The following is a 20,330-nucleotide window of genomic DNA, read 5'->3' as shown; positions in this document are numbered from 1 at the left end:
CCAGTCTCAGTATTCAATTCAATTTTCAATTCAATTCAAATTTATTTGTATTGCGCTTTTCACAATACACATTGAAATTGACATTCAAAGCAGCTTTACAGAAAGTGCATTTCAGAAATGTACATAGAAAAATAAAGTTAGTTAATCATGTTTTAATTTAGGGCATAACATCGCATAGGGCATCCGTATCTGCAAAGACACCTGCATCTAGTGCCGATATTTCACTAAACTAACTAAATGATAATTGTTAGCATGTTGTGACAAACATAACTAGGAGAGCAGGTGAAATTTTACCTATATGTTATTATCTATGCTCATGAAGGGGTTAGCTAAATCTTCTAGGTTGTACAAGTATTACATTACTGCAGTCTGATCAAACACAGCACTCCCCACAGTTCTGTTCACACGAGCAAAGTTACAGTTCGCAGAATGGGAAGGAAATAAAGCAACCACAATGGAAATCTACCTTTCACCTCACTGTGAAACTAGGGCATTCTGCTATAGTTTTAGCAAAACAAGACATCTACACGATTCCCTTTTACATTTCTACATTACACCCACATAATTATGATCATTTTCCAGAGCAATTTAGATTGCATTCAAGGTATATAGTTTATTAGCTCATCCTAATGATATATATTTTTAGAAATGCCTCAATCCATTATATTTGTTTTACACTCATCATTCATAGGGGATATCATAATTCAATTCAGCCATTCAAAGATACAGAAAAATCCCAACTGAATTGAATTTATAAATAATTTAAAGCCTTTCTCCATCATTTTTTTTTTATGATAAATAAGTGCCCAACAATAGGATTATTAATAGGAACACAGACACATCTGCTGGTGCTTTCAAGCACAGATTTTGTTTAATGGCTATAATTTATGCAACTTTTAATTTTGATCTATATGTAAATCCCTTTGAATTTTAGGAGGAAAGGCATGAACATAATAAAGTATTAAGCCAGTTCATATGCAGCAAGCTCCTCCTCAGCGGTTCTTCACTGTTCACACACACAAAGATACGCCATAAGAGCGAGCAGACAACCACATCAACTACTCATTTCATTTCAGGTAAAATATTTTATGCATCAATTAACATTTGTGATTTATTATTTTTTTTGTTTTAATAAAGGCCTTCTGAAGCGAAGCGATGCATTTGTGCAAGAAAAATAACTATATTTAAATATTTATGGACTAAAATAAGCTTCCGGCAGACGACTGTATGCAAGTCGACTTGCGCCAAATCATGGGCTAATTGATTTGTTAATTGATATATATATATATATATAGCATATAGCAACTAGTAAATTCACTACGTTTTGTCATATATATATATATATATATATATATATATATATATATATACACAACCCCAAATCAGAAAAAGTTGGGACACTGTACAAATTGTGAGTAAAAGCAGAATGCAATGATGTGGAAGTTTCAAATTTCAATATTTTATTCAAAATACAACATAGATGACATATCAAATGTTTAAACTGAGAAAATGTATAATTTTAAGGGAAAAATAAGTTGATTTTAAATTTCATGGCATCAACACATCTCAAAGAAGTTGGGACAAGGCCATGTTTACCACTGTGTGGCATCCCCTCTTCTTTTTATAACAGTCTGCAAACGTCTGGGGACTGAGGAGACAAGTTGCTCAAGTTTAGGAATAGGAATGTTGTCCCATTCTTGTCTAATACAGGCTTCTAGTTGCTCAACTGTCTTAGGTCTTCTTTGTTGCATCTTCCTCTTTATGATGCACCAAATGTTTTCTATGGGTGAAAGATCTGGACTGCAGGCTGGCCATTTCAGTACCTGGATCCTTCTTCTACGCAGCCATGATATTGTAATTGATGCAGTATATGGTCTGGCATTGTCATGTTGGAAAATGCAAGGTCTTCCCTGAAAGAGACGACGTCTGGATGGGAGCATATGTTGTTCTAGAACTTGGATATACCTTTCAGCATTCATGGTGCCTTTCCAGATGTGTAAGCTGCCCATGCCACACGCACTCATCAGTCCCTCCAGGATTTCACGATTTTTTTGTGTGATTTTTGCGATCAAAATGACTGATTTTGTGGTGGTAATTTCCAGAAATTTGCGAAAAAATTTGCGATTTTTATATTTTATAATTAGGACATCACATTTACCATAAAAGTATTATGTCAGATGCACAATAGTCATACATGACATAAATCACAAACAAAATGCATAAAGCTTGTTTATTTTTGTCTAATCAAATTCTCATCAAATTAACTTTTAAAACAACCTATGGGCACAACCAGGAACATCCAAGAAATGATTTAAATAATCAAGTAAACACTCAGTAATGAAATAAGAACACAGGAACAAATAACAAAAAGAAACAAAACAGGACAAATAAATACAAGGATACAGTTACAAACAGTGGATAATTTAGTTTTTTTTTTAAATTGTGCTGTAGCCTATTGTTGTTGCTTGATTAACATTAACAACACTGACAACAGCAGGTAAATTAGGTTACTGTCACTTTAAGACCTACTACAGTAATGACAAACGTCCCAATCAGTTATTACTGATAGTTTTACGTAAATACTCGCCAAGATGAATATTTTGAAGTAATTGTTGCTATGTGTATTTGTTCAAGCGCTATAAAGAGAATTTACGCTGACAGGCAGTGACAAGCAGTCAGTCACACACACACACACACGCACACGCACGCACACACACGCACACACACACACTGCAGTCAGGCAGTCACTCGGTCAACACAAAACAATTTACCCCCACTCTCGTGCATGCTCTCGTGCAATATATCAGGATATTGCTTAGCCCGCTCCTTGGCGCTTATATGAGAGGGCAGGTGAGAAATTTTCTTTCGCCATGTTTCTGACAGACCGCTCACAGACATCACGCGTGCGCAACATCTGTATCCACGTAAAATGCATTGAAACTTTAATTAAACTAGAGATTTTTCAATTGGGTGATTATAATTTAATGTTTTGTGAGGTCTTTTTCATTTTTGTGATTATTTTGCGGTTAAATTAGGAATTATGCAGGATCGCAAAAAAATGCGACAATTTGTTGATTTTGCGTTGTATTCAGCGATCGCGGAATCGCGAAAAACTGGAGGGACTGACTCATGCAACCCCATACCATCAGAGATACAGGCTTCTGAACTGAGCGCTGATAACAACTTGGGTTGTCCTTGTCCTCTTTAGTCTGGATGACATGGCGTCCCAGTTTTCCAAAAAGAACTTCAAATTTTGATTTGTCTGACCACAGAACAGTTTTCCACTTTGCCACAGTCCATTTTTAATGAGCCTTGGCCCAGAGAAAACGCCTGCGCTTCTGGATCCTGTTTAGATATGGCTTCTTTTTTGACCTATAGAGTTTTAGCCGGCAACGGCGAATGGCACGGTGGATTGTGTTCACCGACAATGTTTTCTGGAAGTATTCCTGAGCCCATGTTGTGATTTCCATTACAGTAGCCTTCCTGTATGTGATGCAGTGCCGTCTAAGGGCCCGAAGATCACGGGCATCCAGTATGGTTTCCCGGCCTTGACCCTTACGCACAGAGATTGTTCCAGATTCTCTGAATCTTTGGATGATATTATGCACTGTAGATGATGATAACTTCAAACTCTTTGCAATTTTTCTCTGAGAAACTCCTTTCTGATATTGCTCCACTATTTTTCGCTGCAGCATTGGGGGAATTGGTGATCCTCTGCCCATCTTGACTTTTTTGGAATGTGTAGCTCTCATGAAATCCAAAATGAGCCAATATTTGGCATGACATTTCAAAATGTCTCACTTTCAACTAGGGGTGTCGCAATATACCGGTGTTGACGATAATCGTGATATTCAAAGCATGAAATATCGAAATCGTGTTAATTTAGAGTGTGACAATATACCGGTATTGGCGATAACCACAATGTTTAAAATGAATAGGACTCTTATGATAACATGACACGTAAATACTCCAGTGCCAGTACCTCGTTGACCTCTCAGGTGTCTGTATTGCACAGGCGGACACCTATCAAATAAGACGACGACGACGCAGCGCTCGTCCGCGCCCGCACAGCTAGAGTGAAACACTCTGTCCACACCCGAAAAAAGTGAGCTCGCCAGTATTAACAACAGAGTTCTTCGGCTTCAAAGAAAACAGCACCTTAAAGGTGGTCGCACACCGGACGAGAAGCGCAGCGCCACGTCTTTAAAATTCGAACACATTCTGTATGAGTGTACACACACACCGGACGAGAAGCACAGCGCGGTTCTATTCGGCGTCTGTCCGCGGCGCCCAGCAACAGCTCAGGACCTTGTTCAAAATCCTGCCGCGACACAGAGCGCCATCGTTTTATATTAAATTTACATTATATTTGTCTCAAATCATCGTAAATGATTTCACCCTTTGCTGCGATATACATTTTACATTCATTTACAGAAATCAGCTGCTTGAATGAAAATTGCTGATGTTATCGGATTTTCAGGTGATATTCTCAATTCATTCAGTTAACGGATGCTCTGAGGTAAAGTGTTCAGATCACAGACTCAGCAACTATTGTATTTAATTGTACAGTATAATAATAACATAGTACAGACATTATCTCAATTCCATAATGTCCTTAAACATAATGATATTGCTGGCCATAAACTGAGAAAGTGCGCGTCCGGTGTGCGATACCTCGAGTTGTCATAGACGGAGAGGCGCGACATGGCTATTATTTTACTAGTCATGGAATGGGAAACGTGACATTAACTGTTAACAGGGGGTTTCTGTGTTCATATATTTAATAAAGGGTGATTAGTAAAATTAAGAACCCCGTTTTCTTTACTCATCTTATTTTTGTATTTGCACTTGATTTTTTTTTTGTTCAAATCTGCTATCTGCATGACTTTATTGGCGCCGGCGCAACAATAGGTTTAAGAGCTTTTCAGATCTTCAGGAAACCTTCAGACAGTGTTTTGCTTCATTTTGAAACCAGATAAACTTCACATGCTTGTCTTCCATCACAAAAATTTGCCATAGATTGAGTACGCAAGAAGTAAAAATGCATGTGCCTTGTGTTTATCAGTATCCTTATGTTTGTTGGGTAAAAAAGAAAAACTATAAACAAAGTAAAAATTAATTTGACTGATAACTACTATATCGCAATATATCAATATCGTGAATTGTTTTGGCCACAATAACCGTGGTGTGAAAAATCTAATATCGTGACAGCCCTACTTTCAACATTTGATATGTTATCTATATTCTATTGTGAATAAAGTTTATGAGATTTGTAAATTATTCCATTTCCTTTTTTACAATTTGTACAGTGTCACAACTTTTTCTGATTTGGGGTTGTATATATATATATATATATATATATATTAGTTAGTTAGTTATATACATCTAGTTTATGTGGACACTTTTAAACCATGTGTGTTACTTATAACTTAGTTAGTTATATACATCTGGTGGATGTTTGCTGTAGATCTGGGTCCAGGTAACCAAGAAATAATACACATTATTTTACATCTAGGGAGAGCAGGGCTTTTTGACTTTCTCAGTTTGTGAAAAATCCACTTGGGGTTCAGAGTATTTATTTTTTCCCACATTAAATGTACACGACTAGTATGTTTTTTTTTCTTCATCAATACAGTGCATTACTTTTTTCTTATGTACCCCAAAAGAATGGAAGGAAAATGTGACAACATGCCCCACATTGTAACATGACCATATTACAGCTTAAAATGTTATCTGATCTAATACAAAAACATATACAAGACAAACTATATATTTTGTATTTATACTATACTACTAACTATATGTGACAAAAATTAACTTTTTATTATTCAATTAATTAAATGTATTATTTATTTATTATTAAATTAAATTTACTTTTGCTATGGTTAAATAAATGTACAGTGATATCTTTGAAAGATTTTTGAATTTTAGCACATTTTTTTCTCTATATAGTTTTGATATAGCAACTAGTAAATTCACTACGTTTTGTCATGCTGGTTTATGTGGACACTTGTAAACCATGTGTGTTACTTATAACTAGCCCCTCATTAGGTTGCTCACCCCTATTACTGACATTGTAATAACACATTGCTCATAACACATAAAACATCTCATAAAATGTGCAAACTTGTCCTTTAATTACAGGGGAAATCCAAAACTTTGCCTAGAATGGAAACCAGCAAGGTCATCTCAACGAACAAAGCAACAGTTGTCATCCAAGTAAATCCACAGGTTATTAGTGATGATGGACAGGAGGCCAGAGGAGCATATCACACATTTCTTAAAGCACAACCAAAGGCACTGGGGGTAATGCATTTAATAATGAATTTGGACAGTATGACGATATATTGTTGTGACAATATAATGTGTTATACTTATCTTCATTTATATTGTGGTATGTAAACATAGTACTACATAAAGCTATTGACACATTAGAGAGATAAAGAAAAATCCCTAAATCAGAAAAAGAGTATGCACATGAAGTTTAAAAGAGTTAAGCTCAATAAGTCATGCATAAAGAACTCAGAGTTGTGCTTACGCTGACTGACACACCTGAAGCACACACACAGAACATGCCTCTCTCAGACAGTGTGCAATCCCAAATTCAGTTCTCTTTCATGTCTTATTATACTTGAACGGTCACATACACACACAATTATGTTAAAATGCCCATTGTGTGGACCATTTATGTAAATGCAATTGGTTCTTAAGTAAATGTAAACAGTTGAGTAAAAACCAGTAGGATATTAGATCCATGCATTAGGTTTTAATGTGTGTGTGTGTGTGTGTGTGTGTGTGTGTGTGTGTGTGTGTGTGTGTCCAAACATGAAAGACATAACATGACAGAAATATAATATGGAAAAAATATAAACACTTGGCCCATATCTGCCCTCTCTAGGCTGTCCAGATAATGACTGGAGTGATGGTTTTCTTATTTGGTATTGTACGCACCACTGATGTCTACAATTTCCCTGCTGTTTCTTTGTTTAGTGGCATAACCTACTGGGGATCCCTTGTTGTAAGTTGTATTTAATGGTTTTGCTTTATTGTGTCTCATTTTAATTTCCAGAATGAACTCTGAAGTGTCCTTTGTTTCTTTCTCAGAACATCAGTGCTGGAGCTCTGTCTGTTGCTGCGCATAATAAACCTAATCCGTGTGTGGTATGTACATAATACCCAGCCTCAAAAAGTTGTGATTTACAGTGATTTTAGAAAACCTAACGGGTGTTGTTTGGTACGATGCGGATTTCCATTATGCAGTTATTTACCACTCCCTATTCTTTGAGCACAGGATATCTGTTGAATTGTACTTGACAAAATGCATATTAAAGAAATTTGGGTTTAAGTTGGCCCACCATTACTCAGGCGCACAAACACACACTCGTCTGACACGAGGTAGAGGTATAACAAAGCAATTTGCATTTTGGATCATAACTTTGGGCTAGAAAATGTCTCAGGTTACGAATGTAACCATGGTTCCCTGAGAAGGGGAACGAGACACTGCGTCTTGGATCAGTGCTGTGGGGAACGCCATCAATGTGACTGATGTCTGAAGCATGTGTATACACACGACAATTTAATTGGCCAACATGACGTCAATACAGGAGCTCCCATGTGTATAAGAGAACGCCTGCAATAGACGTTATTACCTTTTTTTTTTTTGTCTGAAGGACCCATGACAAGGAAAGTCCCCGCCTTTTCAACCTTCCTGCCTTCTTTGTACTCCATCTCTTCCTGATAACAGGAAGAGCTGCCAGAAGGCAAATTAATCTCTACTTGCCAGGTTCTAAGAGATCAGTTTAGGCTCCAACAGGGAATGAAGGGGCCTTCTTTAAAATCCCGACAGTAGGGGGGAGGGTTCTACCCTACACTCAACCCAGAAGGACTGCCCAGACCTGTCCACAGTATCAAGAGCAGACCGTCTGTCACTTCCACATTTTTCTCTCCTATCAAGAAGCCTCTATGTTTGATGAACCTCATGTTTGAGGTCCTCAAATATCCGAGGAAAGGCAAACAGAGATTCCTCATTCAAGAATGTTGTATTCTTTGGGTTGAGAGACTGGACCCCTTGCATTATCTCACAATTCTTCTTTGAAATACGCCTCTGTAATTCAGCTGTGTGACTGTCAAGTCCCTGATAAAATATAGCTCTTTGGAAGCTCTCACCATCACTTTGGTCACTATTTTTCTGTCTTACAGTGCTCATCATCAATGAGTCACAAAATCTTAAGCTTGTTTTAGATTGTCTTTTACTCACTGTTTGTACACTTATTTTGTAGTGCTCTACAGTCTCTTTCCTTAGTTCTCCAAAGAAACCTTCACTACTGTAGTTATGTAATGTGTTTGTAAAGCCACCTACTATGTCCACAGCACTTGCTAGGTCAAGAGAGCTTGATTGGAGCATGTCAGAAAGACATTTGGCATTACTAAGCACTTTGAGAAGTTAACCAAAATCCCACTGAAATGTACATCTAATATATATTTTTTTTTACCTTTATTTAACCAGGATAATCTCTTTCACAAGAAATCTCTGTCCTGGCCAAGAATGGGCAGCATTTACAATCACAAACTTACAGATCAAAATAACAAATTAAAAATTAAAACACTTAAAAATAATTGCACTTCACTGAGTCTTATAATGGGCAGAGAAAATACCTACAGGCAAACCAGTAAGCTGAATCTTGGCTTACAGAATATTCAAGCCATGAATTGTTCTTATACCAGGAGCTGTTGGAAGCCCTTTTCCTGGTATCATGCTGAGTTCTGGGAAATGATTTCAAACATGGCTGTACAGGAGCCTGTCTAAAAATGCAAAATAAATAATATTATAATAATATAATGTTAAATAATGTGTCATATCTTTATGGAAATGTACACCCCTTAATGTCACCACCCTTTTTGAGAATGGACATGAAAATGCACTATCCAAATCTAAATGGTTGTAATTCAAGAATGCTTTGGACCTAAGACCTAAGTTTGGTCTTGTTGTAAAGAAGACACTCAGCAGATTAAATATATATTAAGTAAGGGATAATGTAGAGCCAGGTGGTTGTTATAGCGAATACAACCCCGACAGGCTGATCAGGACCTCGACACGCGGGTATATCCTGTGTAATAGCCATGTAAAAAGCGGGTAATATCCAGCTTATTACATGGCTACCTACCAAATAAATCAATAATTTGACACAAAATAAAAGGAGTTTATTGATTTAAAAACGATTGTATTGCTTCAGCTAAAGAAAATAGTCAGTTCCGTCTCTATAAAAAAGTTTAAATTTACTGTAAATCAAATGTACTAAATATTTTTTTTCTTTTATTTAAAATGTTTTTTTTTTTTTTTACTAAATATTTTTTACTATAAAATTACTATAAAATCAAAACCATATGTCTAACCAAGTTGTGTTCCAAATTTGATGTTGATATCACAAACTCACATTGACTCAGGTGACTCACATTCCTTTTTTTTTATTTTTTTTTTATGTATTCTGTCGTAACAAACTCTGTCCAAATAGCACTTCTATCACAAAATATAATATCACATAGAGGGTTAATCGTTACTCACAGGTAGCTTGACTATGCTTCAATTTTGTATGACTTGGGTGTGAGAATGGGTTTTCATATGTATGTGCATGCATACAATGGGATCAGAAAAAGTCATCATTCTTAGAGATGCAAAGCCTTTTAGACTCACTGAACTCCATTGGTGGATTTGCATAAACAATATAAAAGGCTACCACAATTATTTCCATGGTAAACTCTCTTTCACCTCAGTGTCTGTAACTAGCACATACTGTTATTGTAGAACTGATGCACTGATGCTTTGGTGTTTAACAAGAGAAAGGCCTGCTACAAGTGCAGACATTGAGCTTTATACTCACAGTATACCAGTCGATTTTTAACAACGAAAATTCATAGAATAATTCTAAATTCAAAGAGTGCAAGCTGTGTGGCTAATGCTTCTCTAGACATTGCTTGAAGTTTTCTTAGTTCAATAAAACATTCATCCTTTAATCACCAGATCAAGACAGTTTAAAAACTGAGCTGAGGACGTTTTACAAGTGTATGCCATGTCATTTTTCAATTTTCAGCTTTTCCTTCTGTGTAGGTGAATTCCTCTCTTGTCATTCCTCTCTCGCCATTCTTCTCATATCCATGGAGATAGGACTCAGCTCAGAGACCAGCAAGTATGAAAGTTGTCCCAGACTCTTTGGTCGAACTGAAGACTCAATGTGTTTAAAGTTTGAGGTACTAAATGTATAATTTACAACCCCAAATCAAGAAAAGTTGTGACATCTTTTTAAACACAATAAAATCAAGAATCTGTGATTTTATTAATTCTCTTGAACCTTTAAGTGCAAAGAAAAGATTTGCAAAGTTTTCAATGACCAACATTTTTAATAAGAGACAGATCTGGACTGCAGGCCGGCAGTCAAGCACTTCTGTGGTGCAGAGTATCTAGAAACCACTCATGTTTTATCATGTGCAGAATGAGGTCTGGCATTGTCTTGCTTCCCATAAAAGCTGTCATCTTGATGGCAGTATCCAGCTTATTTTTTCACTTTAGAAGTAATATGTGCTGCAAGTGATGTTAAATTTTCTCCTGAGATGACATGAATATGTGAATGCAGTTCGGAAATGACGTCTAGTGAGTGGTGCTAAAAGTTTAAAAAATAAAGTACCACCTAAATTAAACCTTGCCCTAAACCTAGCCGATAGTATTAACAAATCGAACGTGAGATAAAAAAGCATTTGCTAAAGCAACCATGCCATTTTAGCTTTGAGCTCTTTTATGGAGTGTTGTGATTCATGTTTTCCCAGGACTTGTACCTGAGTGCTATGTATTTATTTTATGTTTTTAGAGATATGATGTGGGGATCTTAGGAATATTGCTGGTGTTCTCCATCCTTCAGTTCATCATCTCCATCTGGATCTCAGTTTTACAGGAATTGAACAGAAAAAAAAATAATCTGTAACAATAGAGCAAGAATATTTGTGCATATTTTATAATTATTGTAAGATTAACCTGCAGAGCTTTGTTTTTAACCCTGGTCAAACACATCTGAACAAGCTGATCAAGGTCTTCAGGACTTCTAGAAACTATCAGGAGGGGAGTTTGATCAGGGTTGGAGCAAAACTCTGCAGGACCTTGAGGGCCAGGGATGGGCAACATCAGTCCTGGGCTGCGTCCGAAAACTGACAAATGCTGCCTTCGGAGGAGGTCGAGAAGGCATCAAGGCATGTCCGAATACAATAGTTAGTTTCACTTGTCTCCTGAGATTCCTTCATCTGATGGATTTTGAAGGCAGCATAGATGTATCCTTTGTTGCCTTTGATATCCCACAATTCTGTGCTTTCCATTCTGTGACAGTTGAGCTAGAAAAATAAAGATGTCATCTGAAAGTTGTGGCTGGTCGTCAGTTTGTGTGTAAATGTACATTTTTGATCATCGTTTTCAACTTATGATGTCATTTCTAGCCAGAAATCTATTGTAGTCATCTACTCTGTCTCTCTACATTTACAAATATGTTTGGAAACATTTTTGAAAACATGATTACATAATAATTGGAATTAGCCATAAATTTAGTATTTTAGAGACAAATTATTACTAGAACTTTTTTATTGGGGGTAGACTCTGAAAACTCCTTCAGCAGGGCATTATGGTTTCTTTGATACATATGGAAAAAATCATCCAGCCTTGTGAGCTTGCGTCTTTGAAAGCGCACATATTTCAGGTCAGAATGGCTTTTCTCCATAATGCCTTGCGTTTTATTGCCATTGCTATAATTGTAAAAAAAAATTAAAAAAAAAAAAAAAACTAATTAAAACATACATTGCAAGTTTAACAACCGTCACAGATGTATTAAAGAAGAGATGCACTGTACAAACAGTGAAGCGCAGACCTGTGTGTCCAACTGATTACATTCTCTCAACTTTCTTTGAGAGATTTTGGTAGGCAGGACCTTTTCCATGGCAGCTCAAATCTTCTGAAATAAACTGAATTAAAAAAGGGCTGATCTTCCTTTGGCTTGTTGTAAGATGCTCCCTGTGGCATCAATGTAAACAACATCAGTTAATAAAACTTGCCTTGCCTTTTTGACGACAGCATTGTAGGATCAGGATACACAAATCCAGTAACTGTAATTTGTTACAGTTACATAAAAAACATAGTAATGTTTAATAGGGAATAGTAATAGTAAAAATAGGGAATACTATCAAGATTACAATGGTTTCATTTAAAAATAAATAAATCAGTGTTTTGGCATAATAACAGTATATTAAGCGCTGCTAGATTATACAGTAGTTCCTGGTTCTGTTGCCAGTCGTGACTCACGTGCGCCACCCGCTGGCGCATGCGCAAATAACAGCTGTCTATCAGACGCAGATCCAATCACTAATGCTAGTTGAAACGAGACTGCCCACGGGGAAAGACACTTTCAGTTCATGGAAATTTCGCTAATATTTTGTTTTCAATAAAAGAAAATGCAAACAACAGCAACAAAAACTCTTTCTTTATCAAAGGGCTCAACATCCAACCTAAAGAAGCATTTGCAGGTAAGACTAGTCAGAAATCATGTTAACTAAAATATAATGTTTATTACACTCTGGAGAGAAGGTCTTCTTCATGAGAGTTACTGTTCCATGTGTTACTAGATGGAAATCACAGTATGAAGCCATTTCCAAACTGACTGGTCTCCGAGAGGATCAGCTGACTGACATCTGTGGAAAACTTGGCGTTACCAAACTGAGGTGACTTTTCTGAGAGAGTATGTGGATGTGTTACAACCTCTTTCCCATTCCACTGATCTACTACAGGGGGAGAAAATATACTACCTTCTTATCCCAACAATCAAACAATCCTCAAATCAAAACTTTCTGACAAACGTCCACATGTCTTACACAGCTAACATCATGCAGTCCTCGAAGCACTTGACAAACGCTTTGATGCCATCAGCCATGAAGCATTCGAAAAAGGCAGAAAGTGCGGGAAGTGGAGGAAGAGGTTCAGAGATTCCTTGATGATCCTGAAAAAACATGAAATCTCTTAATTCTTATCTCTTGGTCAAGCAGCTCTTCATGAAGTATAACACCACATTGCCTTCTACTGCTCCCGTTGAACGCTTATTCGGTTACGGGGAAAATGTACTTTTTTTTCTGTATTTTTATTGAAGATTTTTCAAGCTTTCAACAATAAGAAAGACAGGGGGGAGGAAAATAAAAAAAAAGAAAGAAAAGAAAATAGAAGCAATCAATAGAACAGGGGGTATGCATTCTGTTCAGGGGCAAGCATAGTTTTACATATAATCATTGATTGTTTACATTGCAGTACTCAATCGATTTCTTCCAGTATTTTAGAAATAAGTCCCTTTTAAGTCTCAAAATAAAAGTCATTTCTTCCATATTATATATTTCTTTAACAATTTTTTATCCATTCTCCAAGCAAGGGGGTGTCCGTCTTATACCAATGCCTTGTAATACTCTTCTTACATGCTACACTCAGTATATTAACAAGATATATATCTCCTTTCAACACTGAATGTGTAGTGTTTCCCAGTTACAATGTATTGAAATTTCTTGATATTTTATAACCTAAAATCTTTTGGATCTCCATCAAAACCATGTTCCAGAAAGGTAATATTTTTGGGCAACTCCAGAATACATGAAAATGATCAACATCAGTATGCCCACATATCCTCCTGCATAATTGTGATGTAGATAATTGTTTACTTTTAATTTTGGAGGTAATGAAATAACGCACTAAATTTTTCCATGCAAACTCTTTCCATCTCTGTGAATAGGTAATCGTATGTTGTGTCTTGCAAGCAAAATACCATTCTTCATTTGGAATTTCTTCCCCTAATTCTCTTTCCCATTTCTGCTTAATATAACTAGATGTGTTTTTTCTATTCTCCATCATAGCCCGATAGAGAGAAGAGATTATTCTGGGATTATTCTTTGTATAGGAGTCAACTCTACCAGTGTATTCAGCCCCGTACTATCCATTTTTTTAGACTCCTTTTCAAAGTAATCCCTTATTTGTAGATACCGATAAAAATCATTTTTTTTCAAAATCATAATTTTCTTTTAATTCAGAAAAACTTTTACATTTTCCATGTGTAACAAAGGTGCACAAAGCAGTCAAACATTTAGTTACCCTTCTCCTAAATCCTACATCGAGGAGCCCTGGTTTAAAAATGTTATCAAATGCCAAACATCGTAACAATTTTATCTTATTTTTTAGGTTATACTGCTCAACTAGTTTAAACCATTTCTCAAGTGTAGTGACTGATATTTGATCTAGATTCTTTTTTGATGCCAACATTTTTTCTTTATCACCTAAAAGGTACACTCTGGTTTGCGAGCTCTATATCCTTCCATTTCGATATGTAGCTAGGGTTACATAGGCATAAACATGGTCTAATTTGTGCAGCGTAAAAATATTCCAGTAGATTTGGTAGGGCTAGTCCACCTTTGTCTTTTGCTAGCTGTAGCGTTGTGTATCTTATTCGAGGTTTTTTCCCCTCCCAAATAAATCTTGAAATCATCATGTCCCAAGCCCTGAACTGAATCTTAGGGATCGTTACTGGTGAAGTATTCAAATTTAAGAATATGTTTTAGATCTGCGGATCCTACTTCCTTACATAACATCACATGAAAAACTAAGATGAACTACACTGTAATGGGCATTCAAGGTGAACATGATGGCATCAATTTACTGATCAGAAGTCCGCTGTAAGTCAGCTGTCTAAACATTGTAATAGTCAGGAGTTTGGTTAGTCTTTGATCTTCCAACTAAGAGTTGAACTGTGTGTGAATGTTACATAGTCTTAGGTCTCGTGACCATTTGTTGTTTATACCATTATCTCAGTTGGGGGTAATTGCCTCTATTGTCTTTTGATGATTAGATGTAGTGGTCAGCCCTAAGTCTGTGTGTAAGTTTAGCACCTTTAAAAGGACTTGTGTTTAGGCACACATGAAGAGCGCATGTGTGAGCTTTTCTTCAAGTAAGAACAGAGCATGTTTATAAGTGAAGCAGTCTTAGCAGAGGATGGTTTCGATCCATTAACCTCTGGGTTATGGGCCCTGCACGCTTCCGCTGCGCCACTCTGCTCCTGATAACAAAATTGCCATACCCTACTGTTTTCAAAAGGACATGCGTTTAGGCACACTTGAAGGGTTCTTTTGTCATCTATTAGAACATGTGAAAACTACAGAGGGTTTTAGCACACAGCTAAGGCAACTTTTCTCCAAGTAGGAACAGAGCACGTACTTAAGTGAAGCAGTCTTAGCAGAGGATGGCTTCGATCCATCGACCTCTGGGTTATGGGCCCAGCACGCTTCCGCTGCGCCACTCTGCTCCTGATAACAAAACTGCCATACCCACAACTTTTCAAAAGGACATGCGTTTAGGCACATTTGAAGTTCTCCTGTCATAAATTAGATCAGGTGAAAGATACAGAGTTTTTTAGCATAGAGTTGAGGCAACTTTTCTTCAAGTAGGAGAAGAGCATGTATTTAAGTAAAAAAGGTTTAGCAGAGGATGGTTTCGATCCATCGACCTCTGGGTTATGGGCCCAGCACGCTTCCGCTGCGCCACTCTGCTCGCCATAGAAGAACTCCAATTCACAGGTGTTTTTAAAAGGACTTGTGTTTAGGCACACATGAAGAGCACATGTGTGAGCTTTTCTTCAAGTAAGAACAGAGCATGTTTATAAGTGAAGCAGTCTTAGCAGAGGATGGTTTCGATCCATCGACCTCTGGGTTATGGGCCCAGCACGCTTCCGCTGCGCCACTCTGCTCCTGATAACAAATTTCAAATTCGCGGCCATAAAATTCGCGGCCATAGACGCTGCCGGGCCTTTTTCACCACGGTTTTGATGTGACAGGACCATGATAGGTCCTGCGTGATATATACACCGAGGTATCGAAAGCTGTCCACTCTCTCCACTGGGCTCCTGTTGATGACGGGGGTCTGGTAGTTCCTCTCCTGCTTTGTACAAAAGTCCACTATCAGCTCCTTTGTCTTGCTGACGTTCAGGAGGAGATTGTTCCTCTGGCACCAATTCTCCAGATTTCCAATCTCCTCTAGGTAGGCCGACTCATCGTTGTTCGTGATCAGGCCCACCACGACAGTGTCGTCAGCAAACTTAATGACGGTGGTGGAGTTGGTAGTGGCCACACAGTCGTAGGTGTACAGAGAGTACAGCAGGGGGCTCAGAACACACCCCTGGGGAGCTCCAGTGCTGAGAGTGAGTGAGGCTGAGACATGTCCGCCCATCCTTACTGCCTGTGGTCTGCCAGTCAGAAAATTGGAGATCCACTGACACATTGATGAGCTAAGTCCCAGGTGCTCCAGCTTGGTGGTGAGTGTGGAGGGAATTATGGTATTAAATGCAGAACTATAGTCGATGAAGAGCATTTTCACATAATTCCCTCTCCGAGTGTCCAGGTGAGTAAGAGATGTATGAAGGAGATGAGAGATTGCATCATCCGTAGAGCGGTTTGAACGGTAAGCGTACTGTAGTGGGTCCAGTGTGTCAGGTAATGAAGAAATGATGAAGTCTCTGACCAGGCGTTCAAAGCACTTCATCACCACTGAAGTGAGGGCTACAGGGCGATAATCGTTGAGGGAAGCAGGATAAGGTTTCTTTGGAACGGGAACAATGATGGACTCTTTGAAGCATGTGGGGATCACCGACTGAGATAAAGAGATGTTGAATATCTCAGTGAACACAGGTGCTATCTGGTCTGCGCAGGCTCTGAGAATACGGCCTGAGATGCCGTCTGGTCCTGCTGCTTTCTTGGTGTTCACTTTCCTGAAGGCTCTCCTCACGTCATGCTCGGTGATGACGAACACGCCTCCGGTGCTGGCAGTGTTTTCCTGTCTGCAGCCATTAGCGCCGCTTGCATTAGCATCGCTAGCGTCTTTAGCTGCAGCCTCGAAACGAGCATAGAAAGTGTTCAGCTCATCTGGCAGAGTCGCGTCCGCGTTCGTCATACCGTTTTTTTTTTGCTTTATAATCCGTTATTGTCCGTAGTCCCTGCCACAGGCTCCTAGAGTCACTCTGTTGAAGTTGTGACTCTAGTTTTCTCCCGTAGCGCTGCTTCGCCTCTTTCACCGGCTTCCGCACATTGTATGACGCAGCCTTGTACAGTTCCATGTCCCCCGACGCAAGTCCCGTGTTGTAGGCAGCGGTGCGAGATCTCAGAGCGTCGCGGATGGTTTTATCCACCCACGGCTTCTGGTTGGGAAACGTTCTGATAGTCTTTTTCTCCACGGTATCTTCCGCTAGTTTCCCAATGAATCCCACAACCGCTTCCATAAACACGCTGACGTCATCATTGGAGCTGTTCCTGAACATGTCCCAGTCTGCGTCATCAAGTGCGTCCTGTAACGCGGCCACCGATTGGTCCGTCCAGCACGCGACCTCCCTCTGAACCGGAACTTCCTGTTTCAGCCTTTGTTTGTATTTTGGCATGAGGAAGATGGCGGCGTGGTCGGATTTACCAAACGGGGGGCGAGAATGTGCCTTGTAGCCGTCCTTGACCGTAGTGTAACAGTGGTCCAGTATCCTTTCGCCCCTGGAGGGGCAGGTAATGTGCTGATAAAAGTTCGGCGCTGCGCGTTTGAGGTTGGCACTATTAAAGTCCCCCGCCACAATAAGCGCAGCGTCCCGGTGTTGTGTCTGATCTTGTGTGAGTGCCTCATGCAGCTCACATAAGGCAGTGTCCGTGTCCGCTTGTGGTGGAATATAAACGGCGCTGATTATGACCGATGTAAACTCCCGAGGAAGGTAAAAAGGGCGACACATGATGGACAGTAGCTCCAGATTTGGTGTGCAGGAGCGTGTGAGAGGAACAACGCTCGCGCTGTTGCACCAGCTGCTGTTCACCATTAAGCACACGCCGCCTCCCCTTGACTTCCCCGAGTCCCGCGTCCTGTCCATGAGGTGAACCGAGAAGAACTCGGCCGGCTGGATGGCGTGGTCCGGCACCGCTGGATTCAGCCATGTCTCGGTGAAGCAGAGGAGATTGCAGTCCCGAATGTCTCTCTGGAACTTTATCCTGGCCCTGAGGTCATCGAGTTTGTTCTCCAGTGACTGGACGTTGGCGAGCAGGATACTGGGCAGAGGTGTGCGGTGTGCACGGGCTCTCAGCCTGTTCCTGGCGCCGGCTCGTTTCCCTCGTGGCCGCCGCTTCGCGTCGCGTCCATTTTTCTCCCTCAGGATCTCACTCGGCCAGCTCGGATCCAGAGTTAAAAACGTTGAATTGTGAGTACATTGTACACCAATAGAAACAAGAGTGTCTCTATCATAACTAATGTACTCAATGGTGGTAATTTGACTGATTTAAAACGCTAAAAACTAACTTAAAAACAAAACAAAGAAAAGGTGGTCGGAGCAGTCGTGACGGCAGCCGACCTCACCAGCGCCATCTTTTTTTTAATTTTTTTTTATTTATAACAGAACTGCCATACCCACAACTTTTCAAAAGGACATGCGTTTAGGCACATTTGAAGTGCTCCTGTCATAAATTAGATCAGGTGAAAGATACAGAGTGTTTTAGTATAGAGTTGAGGCAAGTTTTCATCAAGTAGGAGAAGAGCATGTATTTAAGTAAAAAAGGTTTAACAGAGGATGGTTTTGATCCATCGACCTCTGGGTTATGGGCCCAGCACGCTTCCGCTGCGCCACTCTGCTCGCCGTAGAAGAACTCCAATTCACAGGTGTTTTCAAAAGGACTTGTGTTTAGGCACACACGAAGAGCACATGTGTGAGCTTTTCTTCAAGTAAGAACAGAGCATGTTTATAAGTGGAGCAGTCTTAGCAGAGGATGGTTTCGATCCATCGACCTCTGGGTTATGGGCCCAGCACGCTTCCGCTGCGCCACTCTGCTCCTGATAACAAAGCTGCCATACCCACAACTTTTCAAAAGGACATGCGTTTAGGCACATTTGAAGTGCTCCTGTCATAAATTAGATCAGGTGAAAGATACAGAGTTTTTTAGCATAGAGTTGAGGCAACTTTTCTACAAGTAGGAGAAGAGCATGTATTTAAGTAAAAAAGGTTTAGCAGAGGATGGTTTCGATCCATCGACCTCTGGGTTATGGGCCCGGCACGCTTCCGCTGCGCCACTCTGCTCGCCGTAGAAGAACTCCAATTCACAGGTGTTTTCAAAAGGACTTGTGTTTAGGCACACATGAAGGGAACATGTGTGAGCTTTTCTTCAAGTAAGAACAGAGCATGTTTATAAGTGAAGCAGTCTTAGCAGAGGATGGTTTCGATCCATCGACCTCTGGGTTATGGGCCCAGCACGCTTCCGCTGCGCCACTCTGCTCCTGATAACAAAACTGCCATACCCACAACTTTTCAAAAGGACATGCGTTTAGGCACATTTGAAGTGCTCCTGTCATAAATTAGATCAGGTGAAAGATACAGAATTTTTTAGCATAGAGTTGAGGCAACTTTTCTTCAAGTAGGAGAAGAGCATGTATTTAAGTAAAAAAGGTTTAGCAGAGGATGGTTTCGATCCATCGACCTCTGGGTTATGGGCCCAGCACGCTTCCGCTGCGCCACTCTGCTCGCCATAGAAGAACTTGAATTCACAGGTGTTTTTAAGGACAGCCCACTGAAAGGCCTATAAAGAAACCATGTAAAGTAAGTTAGTCAGACTGTTTGGAAGACCTGCAGCAACGTCCTCAATAAAGAATTACTTCTTGAACGTGATCCCAAACGTCTCCTGGTTTTGCTGAAAAAGTTTACAACACTGGTAAAGCTTTGAAAAGATACAATAATCTCTGGACAACATTCATTTTCACGACCTCTATTCGCGAGCTGAATTCCATAGGTAGAGTCGTCCATCTCTCAATGTCTCTTTGGATGTCCTTATTAATAATATTATAATTATTACAATAGAGTTCTGAATATTCTTTTGTTAGAAATACCCCCAGGTACTTGATGTGCTTTGCATCCCATTTTAGGTTATATTTTTGTCTAATTAGTTGTGATGGGGAATAATTAAATGATAGAACCTGAGTTTTGAGACATTTAATTTATATCCAGATAGTTTCCCATAATCTTCCAGTAGGTTCATATGTAATGGGAGATCAGTTTCAGGCTCCTTAAGATAAATAATGACATCATCAGCAAACAACCCAATTACATGATGGTCATTTCCAGTTCTTATCCCACCCAATTCCTCACTTTGCCTTACTGTTTGGGCCAAGGGTTCAATATAAAGAGCAAAAAGAGTGGGGCTCAGACAGCAGCCCTATCTTGTACCCCTACTTAGATTGAAAGTGGCTGATAAATGACCATTAACTTTGATTCTGA

The 20,330-nt window shown here is 39.3% G+C and overlaps 1 long non-coding RNA gene across 2 annotated transcripts; it reads left to right on the top strand.

Annotated features, from left to right (window-relative positions):
* Nucleotides 1-1,016: 1,016 nt before the first annotated feature.
* On the top strand, nt 1,017-11,397 carry LOC307164364. 2 transcript variants are annotated; one of them, XR_013822264.1, is made up of 6 exons: nt 1,017-1,076; nt 6,145-6,306; nt 6,899-7,018; nt 7,105-7,161; nt 10,106-10,184; nt 10,860-11,397. It is a non-coding gene; the product is annotated as an uncharacterized lncRNA (long non-coding RNA). The 2 variants fall into 2 exon arrangements; XR_013822265.1 differs by having other exon boundaries at nt 10,106-10,245.
* Nucleotides 11,398-20,330: the final 8,933 nt, after the last annotated feature.

This window comes from Squalius cephalus, assembly GCF_949319135.1.
Source record: "Squalius cephalus genome assembly, chromosome: 9".
In the NCBI taxonomy this organism is placed as follows: Eukaryota; Metazoa; Chordata; class Actinopteri; order Cypriniformes; family Leuciscidae; genus Squalius; species Squalius cephalus.
This window is presented reverse-complemented; position numbering and strand designations above follow the sequence as displayed.